We start from the raw sequence: 15,954 nt of genomic DNA, 5'->3' as shown, positions 1-15,954 counted from the left end.
TCGTATATTTAGTGATTATTATTGTAAAACGGGACGATAGCGTCTGCCATAATCCGAATAAGGGTTAACGCGGCTGGAACCATTGTCTCCAAGTTCTCGAAGCTTAACGGTGGGTGGTTCCGCCGGAGAAACTTGAGCAACTGGTGCGATTTTTATTGTCGTGCGATTACGAGGCAGAGCCAGTGGAACGGTCACAACCACACCGCGAAATTATGTAACTATTCTCCGTGATCGAATCGCGGGGCAATCGAGCGTAGAGTCTGAATCAACCAAAGACGCAGAAACCACTTTATATATTTATTTGCTTCTACGAAAGAAATTAATAATACAATGATATTAAATCTGTATTTACAAAATAAAATCAGCCAGTAATATCTTATTTATACCAATTACACCTGAAATAGCGAAAAGAAAGCGGCGGGTTTAAATAGGTGCGTCAAAGGTGGCTCGTTTCTGGCGAACCACCCTTATATTTGAACCACCCTCGCGATAAAGCGGTCCTTTCACGAGGCGACGAGCGCGTAAACCCCCCAATCTCGTCGGTTCTTCGTGATTTCGATCTACCATCGCGCGATTCGATTCCTGTCGACGCTCGAACGACCGAGCAAGACGATTCGCTTGTCCCGCCCCCGCCGCCTTGTCAGCCTTCGCACGAGACCGCGTATTGTACCCAACAAATCCCTTCAGACAACAATGGCCGTTCGCGGAAGAAGCCAACGACAATCGAACGCTCGACACAAAAGGATCTACGGTCCCCGATGGATCCTCAGATCTGCTTATACCGCGGCACACGTCGACGTCGGGAAAACCTTTATCGATTGTTTGCTATGTTCGTTCAATTAGCAGGATGTGTTCCCGAGCTCTCGATACTTGGTTATAGACGACGACGCGGTTATGGTTGCCGATACTAGTACAATGGTAACGGATGAAGCTTCATAATAGAGCCGATTGTCTTGGACGCTGCGACTGGCTGCTAGCCTATGCAAAATAGTTTATTATGCTAAGGCGAGGCTGAAAGCTGGGATAAGCTTCCGTAGATGTAAATATAATAAAATGAAAGGCGATAGTAATTCTGTGTAAGCATTTTAGGTACAGGTTGGTAAGTTAGAAAATATCCCGGCGGAGAACGATTCATCACACGTGCTGATGGTAAAATTCTAAGTATACTTTCACCTTTTCAAATTTAAACAAGCACTTTAAGTACTGTCTATTCTGTTATCATTTGTATACAGAAGAAGCCATCTTGGGACAGGGATGTGTAAAATTTTATTCAGATAATAGAGGACGAATAAAATAAACTTATTTCTGTCGTACATTCGATGATTATAGTTTGAAAAATTGTCTCCCCTTTATTTTAAATTCGAAATTTTTATCCAGATGGGAGATTCGAGGGTTAACTTTGGAAGTTGAGGATCCGACTATTAATTTTCGGTCGGAGACACCTAAATGTATTCATTCCCCTAACCCAGACCACTCCCTCGGTTACCTAAGTTGTCGAGCTATACACATCCAAAAAAACCGGTTATGTCAAGAGCTCTAACGTGCACGCTCCCGTGGCGCACAGAAAAAGGAACTCGTGAGATTATGCGTTTGTGATAACATTCGCTTACGTCAATTCGGATCAACGAACTTCCAACGAATTTACTTGACGAAAATGCGTCTCTGAATAAGGATCTAATGCAAGAGTTTTAGTCTCGGAAGAGAACGTCAGACGATCGACGACGGGTCAAAGTTGAACACTTTCTACGCGATAATCTCATCTCGTAACGATAGATTGAAAGTCGTTCGGAGCCATTGCTTCCCTGTCAATTTTCGTCTTCGTCGGCTGTCCAATTAAAATGGCGCGCACGCTCCACGAGAGACACGTGATAATCAACGTTGAAACTAGAGGGGGACTAAGTTTGTGAAAACATTCTGAGATTTCAAGAATCCAAGAATTACTCTATAAATTCTAATTAGAAATAGAGATATTAAAATTCGAGATTTTCACCCCCTATAAATTAAAGTGTTCGATGGATACAGAAGGGATTAACATTTAGATAATAAATCTTTCGATCAATGATGGAGTCTGAAGCCTAAGCCCCCATTCCTCCTGTGTTCGCCACTGATAATTTACGATCAATATTACATCATCTCATAAAAATTCCAAGCGAACTTGCCGAGGGAGCCGATAAAATGGAAAAGTACGGAGCGTTTGGTTTAACGATTCTCTTTAAAAATCATGCTTTTTAGGATTCCGCGCCATCGGTGCGTCGTTTGCTTTCCGTTCGACGCGCAGCTGTGAAATTCTGGCGCTCGAGACGCTTTTGTAGGGCTCGTATCCACGGTCGAATCTCGCCGGCATCGGCGGGATAAAATACACGTCCGCGGGAGTCTCTTGGCTCTAGTAAAAGGAGGTGTGGTTATGGTCGGAGCTGGTCGACCTCGTTTAGGACCGGTAAAGGCATAACACGAACACACTCTCGCCCGATCGGCCGGCGTACTGACGCAGGAACCAGTACAAATCGACCGTAGCTGTTCCGGCTGGTTCCAGCCTTACAGAATGCGTTTCATATACCGTTTCTCTCGTTTGTAATACCGGGAGGAACGCCCATCGTGAGAAATATCTTCGAAATGCTGGTCCATCCATCTCCATGGTGCAGAAACGTTCCTCGAGTAGCTACAAGTTTTGCCTCTTGGGTTGCAAAAAATTTCCCTCCCCGGGTTGCTATTAATTATAACCTATCCGCGTCGTTTCGTGGAACTTGCGCCATCGACATAGAGGCGCTGCCTGTCAAAGTCAGGCAAATATTAAAAAAAATTTCAGATTCATTTGTGAGTTAAGGGTTGGTTATATTTTGTTTGCAAATTAGAACCGTTAACGAAAAATTTCTCTAGTTTGTGTCGACAACTGTTTTGTAGAAATAAACATTGAGCATAAATTGATATAGAATGGTTTTATCCGTCGTCTATCTTTTGCGTAAAATTTTTCCTGTTTATATCCAGTGAAGAAACAGATCGGAAAACATAACCTCCATTCGTGGCACGGTCTCGTCGAACGCTGCGACCTTCGACGTGTAATTGACTGACATTTCGCGCGATTCGATGAATTCATTTGCATAGCAGGAAACGCAAGAATTTCTCTCTCGATTCCTTTGGCGTTCCCGGCGTATGCTCCGCATACAGTTTCTGCTGCTATGGAAATTCCAGATTTAATATTCGGTCAAGATAACAATTTCCCATTTTTAAACTAGCTATATAAAATCAAAAATAACTGCAGAGCACATTTAATGGCAGCTGTCAATTTTGATTTAGCTAATTTGAAAACGAACAACCCCCACCCTTGGTTAAACATTAAATCAACACTGACAAAAGAAATTAAATTGTGTGTATGAGGGGGTGGAAAATGTAGCCAGCGTCGCTTGAATTTCTTTTACGATAAGTTGACCGACTTTCTTCCAGCTTCAGCTGAAAAGGAAATAACAGACTCGCATCCGTAGCCCGTAGGACTTCGAGACCGACAGATAGAGTTTTTAAATCAATCAAAGACACCTAAGGCGAAGCGATATCGAGTGAAATACGCGGAGCTATGCATTAAAACTACAGATAAAGTCGTATTCTCGTGGAACGCGCGATGGTCCTGAAATTCCCCGGTTCTTATTACGAATTTTTCTTGTTACCCATCCCGGCGCAGGGTACGCCGGGCGTTTCTTCAACTTCCCTCGGGAATTAATGCGATAACTTGGGAACTTCTTTAAGAATGGAAACTGCGCCCCGCCGTGGAACTCGTTCTCCCCCGTTCAAATAAACTTAAAGCCGAGAGTACATTTCTCCGGTGCCGTTTGCATGGCAGATTTTCCTGTTGCTCGAACGAAACTTGAAACACGGAAACAACGGCGAAAGATAATCCGTGGACGACGACCATAAATATTGTCCTCTCGAACCCCGACGACTTTGCGAATTCCGTTTTAGATTTCGGCGCGGCGATGGGACGTTCGGATCCTCGACGAGAAAATTTTCAAGCTATTTCGCTATTTTATGAGCGAATCGATACGACAAAATGTTAACGAACAAGTAACTATGCATAAAAACAGTTTTTATGTCTTTTTTAGTATGTTATTTCTATATTTCGACTGACTGATAAAACTACGAGATTATACACAATATTTCAAAACGATGAAACAAACAGGAACATATACAGGGTGTTCGGCCACACCTGGGAAAAATTTTAATGGGAGATTTTAGAGGCCAAAATAAGACGAAAATCAAGAATACCAATTTGTTGATGAAGGCTTTGTTAAACAGTTATTAACGTTTAAAGTTCCGACCGTATTGAATTTTTTTCTCGAAAGTAGGTAGGATTTCGGGGGTATGTCTATTCACCAAAAATGATTATAATTGACCCCCACAATCGAAAATAATTTTTCCAGAACGATTTGAAATTTTTGAATTTAATTGTTAATAACTTTTTAACGAAGCCTCCATCAACAAATTGGTATTCTTGATTTTCGTCTTATGTTGGCCTCTAGAGTCCTCTATTAAAATTTTTCCCAGGGGTGGCCGACCACCCTGTATATTTCTTGCACAAAATTAAGTCGAAAAGTCTTGTACCATTTTTCGATCCAAGGCTCCGTTTCCGAGATATAAGCAGCTACAAGTTCTTACGCATCGCTTTTGCATGTTCGTGCGCATGCGCCGCGGGACCAACTAACTGGAATACAAACGACGTGTTCCTAGAATCGCATGTGTAAACTTTAACTGCTTGTATCTCGAGAACTAAGCCTCCGATCGCAAAGTGATAAAGGACTTTTCGATTCGTCCTAGTACGAAGAGTTTGTTTCGTTTGGTTTTCTTAGCGTTTGAAACATTCTGTATAATTTAAGTCGTTTCACGTAACTCGAGCCCATCACTAAGGGGAGAAAGAACGCGAAGAGGCAACGAACGCCCAATTCACGCGCCGTTTGTTCGTTGGCGTGGCATTTTTAACGCCAGGCGTCTTTCACTTTGAGAGCTAGAATGCGCGAAGCCGGCACACGTAGGTGATGCTAGCAACTTTCCCTCGTAACCCTACGATCTTACGTGTCTAGTCCCGTTCCACGCCTTGGCCACAGTTACGAGGCAATCAACGCCAGAAACCGAAGGAATTAACGCTTTTCCGCCCTGGACAAAAACTTGAGAGGAAGAAACATCGGAACGAGAAACGAAAGCAGATCTCCGGCGAAGATAAAAAGGGAAACGATACTCATCTTCCCAACGAGCAACGAGTAATGAATTATTGATCGGGGGCAATTAACCCTGGACAAGGAACGCGAGGAATTTGATTTTTTTCAGTAGTTCTGCGTCAGATATCTGCTGACTTTTCTTAACTCTCTACAAACCTGCGTTATCTTGACGTTCTATGCCTATTATCTATATTTTTGGTGGCTAATTTTATGATGAAACGGTCACTCGTTAATAATTTTTAATGGGAGTCTCTACTTTACGAGGACAAGAATATTGACTTTTTTCTTCTCTTTATATTTTTTGGGAGTGTGTATATTTGAGATGCATCTTAAGTTTTATGAAGATGAAACATTGGTAGAGACCTTCAACCTCTCCTGACCCTAGAGACATAACTGCTTATCAGTTCGTTCAGTTAAGAAAGAGTCGGGAGGGCTTGAAATCTTTTCAATGTGTCTTATTGTTGGAGGCACATTAGGTAGGGGAAAGTTTAGTCATTGGGGAATTCTGACGACCTCATAAAGTCTGAACCAGTATTATCCAAAATGGGGAGCACGACCCCTAAAAGGAAGGGGGTATCTTAGAATTTACGAGGGGTGCAAACGAAAGTCTTTAATGGAGTAAAATGAGATAACTCAAACATTTCTTTTCATAGTAATACATTTATCGAAGTTTCACAACCGTGGAAAAATATTTTCTTTTGTCATCTTAAACATTCCACTTATTTAATTTAATAAATTCTCGTTTCCCTACTGAAAAATTATAAAGTAAACGTAGTAAACAATATCTCGCTCTAACGACTGTGTGCTTCGATTCGATTTCATTCGGATGTCTCTATTTCTAAATCGAGCGTCGTCTTATCGACACGTACAAAGTCCTCGTCGATGTTCGTTCTCAAGAAAGATTGAATTACTCATCGTCAGTGACAACAACGTCTATAGATTTCACTGACAGTGTCGAACAAAATTTTATTGGAATAATAGTTAACCGAATAAAGTAGAATTTCAGAAATTTCACAGATATTACAAATTTTGACTCTCAAAACACGAACTTTCGAGACCCGCTTTCGAAAATGGTAATTTTTCGCGACACACTTCCTCCTAATACATATTTTAGAAGATAGAGGGGAGATTTACTACTTTTAAATGAAATTCTTATTTAGGAAAGTCGACATTAATATTTAAAACGACCCATAATTTGGAAATCTATGATCTAGATTTCGCCCATCCCTGCTCGCTGGATCCTCCTAAACGCACGAGAGCTCGTTCGCCTATTCGGAAATTTGGAAAGCGATTCTTTCACTGACGAGCTTTTGAAGCATCACCTCGAGGAATACGAACCGTTGTGAATAAAGAAACTTTCGTGTAGAGAGTCGTAAAAATTGTGAAACGCGTGCCACATCGACATATTTATTTCCACCCGTGGATCTTGGAAACTTGGTCGCTGATGGCCTTCACAGACTATGGATATTTGAAGACATGTCTCCAAAAACATTGTTTCGTCAAATTATTGTATTAATTAAATTTACTCACAAGTTGTAATAGATTAGTGTTGCCCTCCTGGAGGTCAGCAAGCTCTAAACAGAAAAAAAAAATATTTAGCGAAAGAAAAAAATTGCCTTGAATAATAATAAGCATATTGAACGCTTTAGTGTAAAACAATGCGATACAAATTTACTGTTATTTTATTATTCGTTGTATTATAAATTAATGATTCATTCGATGGAGAATCGAAGCAATAAAAAGTGTTTGCAACACGCTGGCAACCGTGCCTAACCGCAGAAAAAGCTGTTCTGGCCCCCAAGCACGTCCCATTGGTGAAAAATAAAGATGAGAAGAGCACAGCCGCGAAACAAAGCGCAGACACGACGGTACAATGAGACGCTCGATGCGCACAATAGATTTTTATCCCCTTTCCCATGGCTTCGAAACAGCCGCGTGTCTGGGTCCAATCGCAAAAAGAAACGTTTCTCAGACCGTGTGCATCCCGGATGCCTCGAGTGTTCTTTAAACCTGGAACTCTTAAGTGGAACTCTAGCTATCTCTCCGTGCTCCTCCGTCCAGTTCCCTAACTGTAATAAAAATATCGGAGCTCCGTAGTCCGGGGTGTGTCCTCCAAAATAAAAGCATTCGTTCAACTTTGTTCTTCAATGCTAATATTCCTTCACGCGATGAAAATTTTTCTCTTTCCAAAAGTTTCACGAGTTTGTTAGACACGTATTACCAAAAGAAACATCGAGACCTTCGTAATATTAATAAATTTAGTCTTCAACGCGCAGCATACATATATGCATTACACACGATGACTATCTCGATAACTCTTTTATCGTAATTGGAAAATTTCTACATCCTTTTTCTCTAGAAAGCATACAAGGTAACCTCGATAAAGAATGCATTGTGTTTCAACAACGAAATTTTAATAAACTGTTTAATATCGTACTCGATCGAATCAGCTGAAAGTTCGACAGCCGCCATTATAAGTTTCGAGCGCGGTGGCGCTGTCGTCGACCGACGCAGAGTCCAGGGGCGAAAATCGCGACCGATTGCGCGGAATTAATTATTGCTGCGCTCGATAATCGCACAATGCTTCTTCTATTTTCGTTTATCTCGCGTAAACAACGACCGCCAGCTATTCGATACCAGCAACGGTGCTCAGAACCGAAGCACAAGATACGTCGTCATTTATCTAGCTGCTACGGCTATTCTTCTTCTTGTATCTCGCAAGTGGGCTCTTGCTCGCCTACCACCGATGACGAAGAAACTATTTCCGTCGTTATTTGTTTCTCCAGGATCCTGGATCTTATTCCTGCTGCGACATACTTTCAGAAAAGTAGGAGAAATTTAATAAACGCAATTTTTCTGAATCGAATTATTCTGAGACCCTTGAAATTGGAACTCGAGAATACTAAAGTGATATCGTTCCGTAATTATAACGAAGTTTCGCGACTACTTGCTCAACAATGTGTTCGCGAACGATTACGAGTCCAGGCCTTCCAGGTTACGAAAATTTCGACGTGACGCGATACGGAACGGCGTCGAAGTTTTCCGCGAATAGTTGGACAGGAAACGGACGATAACCGCGATAGATCACGCTAGCATTGTGCGACGAAACGTCATAAGAGCTGGGTTTTGAGTGAACTCGAACGAAACGAGTGCACTTTCCACGTATTATTGCCCCGCGATCCATGCATCTCCGTTGCGTTTCCGAGTTATCGATCGCTCCGTGGATCGGGGCGATTGAGCACCCCGCTCGCGGAAGTGTCCATAAATAATGACAGGAATTTTTATACTTTCCATCGGCTCGTCTCCTCTCAGACTTTCTTTCGAACCTGACAGGTAAACGGACTATCTGTCATTAACGATTGTGGCCAAGAATTCTCAGCCATTTCTGTAATTAACGTAAGTTTTCTGGGATATATTTTTGTCTAAAATTAATTCTCAATAAATATTTTAACGATGAAGTTTTATGTTTGTGAAAGTTTGCATGTTTGGAGTGCACTCTATTTTCGATCTTGCTGGAAAAAGAAATTATGGAACGGGCCAGGTGAGTCGTCCAACCGTGGTTAAAGAGATTTTGGGAAACGACGCCGTCAAAGAAAGCGTCTCGCGAATCCGCGTACTCGATTAAATAAAAAACAAATCCGAAACTCGGAACCGCTGTACGGCTGGTGGTACATAAATTTCTAAATTCCGCGTTCAATAATTCATGAGTGGCGCGAGTACGCGATTAAACGATGATTAAGAGTGCGCTTGAATGTTTTAAAACCCCGTTTATAATTTTGCCGCGGCAACCGGAGTAATTGGAACCAGCGGGTTGGCCTGGAGCTCGTTTAATCGTTGGTAAAAATAGCTGAATATCGTTGGGAAGGTTGGCAAAGCAATTTCTCTGTTGTTCGAGCGACTCGAAATTTCACCGTGAAGTTTATCGTTGATCAGAAATGCTGGCAGTGCGCAGGAGTCGCAACAGCCATCTTGAAATCCATCTTCGCGCTAACACGGGAGATTTCTAATTGGTGGAAGACGATACGATAGATCGATAATGATTTATCCAAATAGCCTATATTGTTCAATGATACATACGAAAAAGAATAGTAGTGGTTTCGTCGGAATCGGTTCGATAGATTTTGAATTAATCCGTATGTACAAACAGACAGACAGACAAAGATTCTGTTAAGATTATAATTTCATTAGTATAGAGACATATAGAACTGTTTATTTACAATATGTATGTACGAGTATTTTAATCCGCAAGTGGATATTCGAATGATAACGTATAGAAACACTCGACTATACGAGTAATTGTAGATTCAAGTACCCGAGTATTCGAATGGCGAAGCGTTTGAATATTTGAATAGGGAAAAGTTTGAGAAGCCTTTCGTAGAGAACGTCTCGTGGACTCTAGTCGCGTAGCCGGAACTCGTCTGTCCGCGTATACGGCCATCCCGGAAACGGTTGCGATTCTGAAAGAAGCTTGCGATTCGCAGTGCCGGTTCCGCGACCTGCGATGAACGACCAGGTTTCACGAGAGTTGCGAAAAAACTGGATCCTGTTACTATGTCACCCGTTTCTGGAAGCATCTCCGGACCGCTTTCTGTAGCTCGTACGTATCTACCTTCTGGCAAACTCTTCTCGCTGATCTACTATTGTTGTCGGAAGAAAACATTCGGGACTACGAAAACTCAAACGCTCAGCAGATGCATCCGAGATGCATTAAAGATTATTCAAATTCGTTAAAATTTACAATATAAAACACCGATACCATGTTCACAGCACAAGTTTATTAGAAGGTTAACGATGAATCAGCGATCGAGAGGAAACTATGTCAGTCGACCAAAGTCGCGCAACCAAATCCGACACCTCGAAGGTTGTCGTTTTTACACAGCGTTCCGTATTCTCCGTGTAAAATCAAATCGAAACCGTAGAATAAGATTATCTTCTACGAGACTTCTTCTTCGAGAATATCAGCTTCGAATCTTGGCGGGGCGCGTGCCCCAAAACGTCACGCGCTCCGCAATCTTCATACTACTTTTTCTCTCAAACGAAGCTTCCTACGAGAAAACCTTGTCCCACATTTTCGATTCATTTTTCACGGAAGAATCGAAAACTTCCGCGAAACAATAATCGTCGACGCGCTCCTTCGCGCTGGACACTCTCGTCCGTCTATATAAAGCGATTCCTAGTTCGAGGCTCGATCCACTTTACCAGATTCCTCTTCAGGCGAGACGGGAGCAACGAAAGCCCGGTTTCGTTCGAAAAACTAGGCCCGAGCGACGCGCGTCTGCGTTTCTAGGATCATCGAAACTCTCTCTTGGCGGGTCCGCGGCGGCACGTGATGCTTGTGTTCCGGAGTCGATCCATCGCGTCCGCGGCAATGAGCACAAGGTCTCCGGACCCGGTTTCCTCCTTTTTTTTCTGTCCCCACCGCTCCCTCCGGCGGATTATAGTCGTTGTTACCTGCCCTGAAACACCTCGACCCGTTCTGGGACGACCTAACGAGGCGCGATACAATTAATGCGAAGCCCTACTTCGCGACCGATGCACCCAGACCAGAGGTTTTTCCTTTCCTTCGCGCGTTTAATTACCTGCTAGAAGAAACGGCCCCCTAATGAGGTCGTTCTCGATTCTACGTTGCGCGAGCGGCCAACTAATTCCAATATCCGCGAAATAGCGCATCCACCCCCTCCACGCTCTTGATTTTGCGCCCAGCTCCTAGGGATCGCGCCACGGCGGTAATTAGCGCCGGAACTTCGGACACCCGGCTCTTTTGTCTTTCCGGATGGTCGACGGAGGATCGTCCGGGTCGATCGATACTCGGTTTATAGAAACTTTCGTTCGAGAACGCTAGACGACGGGGAGAGAGTAAAAACCTGACGCGAAGAATCTCTTCCGGTTACATCCGCGCGAACATTAGTCAGATTTATCAAGATATCGCCGACCGAGGAACGTGGGAAGGTGACTCTGAACGGGAGAAAGTCTAGGACAGTGGTCATAAGCTAACCTAATCGAGTCGATAGAATCAAATTTTTTTGGATATTTATGGGACGATTCATGACTTAACGTTTGACTTTTGTTCTGTCGTTCATTTGAGGACGTTTTCGTACATTATTTAAGAGATGTTAATGTTAATTATTTGGAATAAATTTGTAGTTTGAGAGTGCAGCGTTGGATTCACAATCAGAATTTTTTCGTTCGAATTTTCGTTCGACACACGTTTACGTTTCGAGTTTTGTGACAAGTTGTACCGACCGTCAATTCACGGATATCCAGGAATATTAATGCCGACAATTTACATCTATTTGCGAATATTAATGTCGTTAGTTTACGAGTATTACGTTTGATTTACGATTGGAGCAAATTTTGTCCGCGGACCGACGTGACTGGAAGTGATACATCGCCGGGATTTAAAAAAATGGCCGACTCGAACGGGCCAAGCCGCTGTGGCTGGACACGGTCTCGCTAAATTTTCACGTTATTCCACTGGTTTACTCTATTTTTACGCAGACACATCGCTTCTTAATGAACGTGTTATATTCGTAGATTTAAATATTCAAATATTCGAATACTCGAATACTCCAATATCGAAATATCTAAAGTTAATTAATAGGAAACAAATGCCTATAAAATATACGATTGGTCCTAACCCTGGTACTCAATGACTTCTAGAGACTGTTTCGAATCACGAGATCCCAAACTTCGACTCAGGAAAAATTGGACGATGGTTATTATAAATCGTAATTTATAGTGAACGGTCTCAGAGCGACGGTGAAAGAAACGAGCAGCGAATTCGAAAGGTTATCCCTGACCAACACTAACGGCGTCCCGATTCTTTCCGCGCATGAAACGTCCGCGTAACCTTTCCCGCTCGAACTTTCAAGGCGACTCAGCCGTGCATTGCACAAAGGCCCGATCACTCGTGATGCTGAAACTGCCAGAGAGCGTTTGCTAAAGCAATCTATGTAAAATAAATTACTCAACAATCAAAAGAAATGCCTTTTACCAAACATTTTACTCCGTCTAACGGATTGTGCCTCCAGAATTTTCACTCTAAAGGGAACCATCGCGTCTCCAACGACATAATTTCTTCCGTATTTGGAACTTTCAAATCCTCCTTCTTAAATCCAATCTTTTGTTTACATTTTGTCCACCACTATAATGGCCACTGACGATTGTTTTTTATCATCGAGGAGTTCCTTTCACGATTTTCGAACGGATCGCGAGAACGTTACATCTATCATTAGCGTGTGCCCTAGAATTCACAACTTCGGCTTCCCTCGCTTCGAGAACACGTTATCTTTGCAATTATCGATGATTACGCAAAGTATATTTGCGGCTGAGGTACCAGCTCCAAGTTCCACGCGTGAAATTTACCGAGCAAAGACTGCACTCGTCCTCAATGGCGGTAATTCCGCCATCGCTGCGTGAACTGTAGATTTTGACTTTCAGTAAATACTCTTCAAATTTAAAAGTGGCTACTCGCCAATATTAATTAAACATAGGTTCTGCATCACTGGTAAAAAGGACCAGTTACGCTATTATTTATTGAATTCAATTTCGTGTAGTTACCAAACAAAAAAAAAGAACGCTAAACGCATTGAATGCGCGCTCCTTGGAAAATTGAAGCAAAAAGCAAGGAAGTCATGTTTAATGAATATCGAATAATAATTAGAGGATCTGTGAACATAACATGAATAATTATGTAACCGAACCTTCTACACTTATATCAGTTACTACTTCTTGTAACGGTTGAACAAATCCGCGTAGATCTATGTGAATAATAAAATGACGACGCGGGGATAAGTTTTATATAGGGTGTACAGGAAAATTTTGAGGGATTATTTTACCGATAGAAATAAGACGAAAATTGAGAACGACGAAATAATGTTTCTACGAATAATTTATTTATAGCGGAAGTATAGTTCCTAGTCGTTGCAGCGTCGGAACGATGAAACTTTAAGCCGTTTCGATGGAGTTTGGAAATCACTGACCTAGAGTTGCGGAGGATTCGAGGAATGCGCTCGCGCGAGCTGCGTATTCGCACGCGTGCAGTGTCACTCGCGCGAGTCGCCAAAGAGGTCAATGCCTCTGTCGTTTCTCGTTCGTTCGTGTACACGCGCCGTCGGATCGCGAATCCAACGTTTCCTCTATGTATCGTGACGTTTCCGCACTCTGTCGCGCGCCATTGTTTCCCACTGTCGATTCACCCGCTGGATTGAACAAGACAAATTCCACGACTGGCAAGAATCGCGCGCAACAACTTGTCGGATTTATATTCCGATCGTAGTCGAGGCACATTCACCCATTCTCATTCCTACGTGTGACGTTCGAGCGAACCAATATACCGTAAAGTCACCTACACAGATCCACGGTACCCCTCACACGCGCGCCATTTTGCGCGATCTTTTGTATGCATGCATACGGTCGCGGTCTACTGGGTGATCGTTTCGAATTGCATTCATTCATACAACGAAAATCGTAACTCCGTGATTGCACAAATTTTATTACCAGACAGATCAATTTTCAATTTATTTTAAATTTTTTCTATTCCATCGAGTTGGAAGTGACTCAAAGCGTCTGTTAAAAGTTATCAAGAGAAAGGGTTCTAAGCATTATTGCAATCATCGAAACTCGAGCAATTATCGAGGCATCTAACCCAGTACATAGAAATCATGTGCGGACAATGTATCCTTTCGTTTCGAAGGAAGACTTCCATTTTCAATTTCACTTGTTGCTTAATGACTTCCTCCACTTGGCGATTCAATGCAGTGGACGAGGCTCGCGTACAAGCATCGAGGTTCTGCTCTATTTCATTGTGACGTACGCATTTACTGTATTTAGTAAAGGTGCAAGGTACCTGCTATTCGTATTAATATTTTGGAAACGTTCTATGATATTCTTATCAGAGAAATTGAAAACATTTATGTGTGACTACATACAATGATTGATACATACCGATAGCGTTTTATATTGATATCTGACAGTTTTAATAGAATTCTTTTAGTTTCTGTTTTTTATAAAACGTTTAATTTCGCCGCCATTTCGAAACGAGCGCCAGGTAGAGCGCGACACTTGCGCGTGCACGTCAGATGGCGCGCGGGTCAGTGTCTAAAGACTCGGGGCAGGGATTCCGATTGTCGGGGACCACGTACGGGGCAAAGTTCCGCTACGTGCCAGCACGTTTGCCATCGGTTGCCGAAGAAACGCATAACTCTGAAAGGAACGTACATAAACCATGCGAAACGCTCCATTCGTTTCGATAAAACGTTCCTCCCGGCTGAGAGCTCGCTAGTGCCCATTCTAGGAGCAAACGAACACTTTTCAGATCGCTATAGCAGGGACTTTACAGCGAGCACAAGCCCAGATATTCGTTACGCCACCCTGCTTACTTGGGACTTACGATCCGACGAGTAAAATTTTATTTCGATAATAAATAACCAATATAATTAACACATTGCAATTCATTCGCGACGATAAACAGTTATTTATCTCTTATTGGAAACGCTAGGGGGTTTAATAGCAATTCGAAAACTAACCAGACAACCTTATAGACTAGGTTATGAATTGTACAAAATTGTAGAGATTATTGTGTTTGAACGAACAAAGGAAGAAAAAACTATAATGCATGCGGAACAAAAAAAATAGTACGTAATATTTTTAAAAGCAGTACACGTAAGCGAGGATTGTGTAATTTATATAATGGGTCTATTTGTAGCCTTTCGTAAGTTTCATCGCCTCACGGTCCACTGAACAAGATACCACAACACTCGTACGAGGCATTCCATAAAATACAAGCATAATTCTAAAGGCAAATCCGACGAATAGAGATTATAAAAAATATTCGCGTGAAAAATTGGCGGACCTGCATAAGTCTCTTTGAGATTCAATTAGCGCTATTTAATGGTAAAATTCTTTTAACGCGATTTTTTTAAACTAATGCTGAGTCATACTAAACACGAAAAACAGTTGTAAATTGGAATCCAAATGAGATAGGGTAGAATACTTGTGTAATCTATTTTTGTTTCATTTGCATACTAAATTCGCCTGCGAAGGTATGCACGCGATTTATAGAACGCCACTTATAGAACGTCGCAATTTTTTTTCTCGCCTCGCTTTAAAATATCGTTTCATTATTCCGGCACGAGCGAAACGAGGTGTGAAACAGTGTAATAACAAAAAGAAAGAGACCGACATCGGTTCGCGCACCGGCAGAGGAGAGTAAATGAGCCAGAAAAGGGGAAACGTAACAGGTTGCTACTCATTAATAAATCCGGTTCGCTTTGCGATTCCACAAAGTGTATCTTAACGTGTGGGATCCACTTTGGCGGTGGGTCTGGCTCGCAAAAACGATGAAAAAAGTATAAACATGCCCCATATTTTACGTTACAGCCCACTTTTGCACTACAATAATTTTTAATCAGAAAATTGACTCTACATCCTGCACAAAATTTTTGATAAATCTTTAGTTTCTATAATGGGAAACTAACGTGTCGATCTTATAGAAAAAATGGTATCGAATAGAGCAAAAAAAGTTAAATAAATTGTACGATGCTTGTTTAGGCTATGCTGGAATCGTTCCATCGAAAGGAACACAATGCTGGAAATTAAATCGATCTGTCGGACTCGCACGGGCATCGAAATAAATATTAATGCCGCGACTGTTCGCCGCTAGATTCGCCAATAGAAGTTAACGAATACGAAGGGGAGTACCGTTCGTTGTCCGCCGTTCAGGAATCTGTGTCGAAGACTCCACGCTCTCCTA

General features: G+C 42.2%; 1 protein-coding gene across 3 annotated transcripts in view; it reads right to left on the bottom strand.

Annotated features, from left to right (window-relative positions):
• The window catches only part of LOC143346289 (uncharacterized), a 73,994-nt gene that overhangs the window by 30,533 nt on the left and 27,507 nt on the right, over positions 1–15,954 (bottom strand). For all 3 annotated transcript variants that reach the window (XM_076774252.1, XM_076774255.1, XM_076774254.1), the window contains exon 5: positions 6,732–6,775. The gene's annotated coding sequence lies outside the window, so the exon portion shown is untranslated. The remainder of the gene's footprint in view (positions 1–6,731; positions 6,776–15,954) is intronic.

This window comes from Colletes latitarsis, chromosome 10, assembly GCF_051014445.1.
Source record: "Colletes latitarsis isolate SP2378_abdomen chromosome 10, iyColLati1, whole genome shotgun sequence".
NCBI classification, from domain to species: domain Eukaryota; kingdom Metazoa; phylum Arthropoda; class Insecta; order Hymenoptera; family Colletidae; genus Colletes; species Colletes latitarsis.
This window is presented reverse-complemented; position numbering and strand designations above follow the sequence as displayed.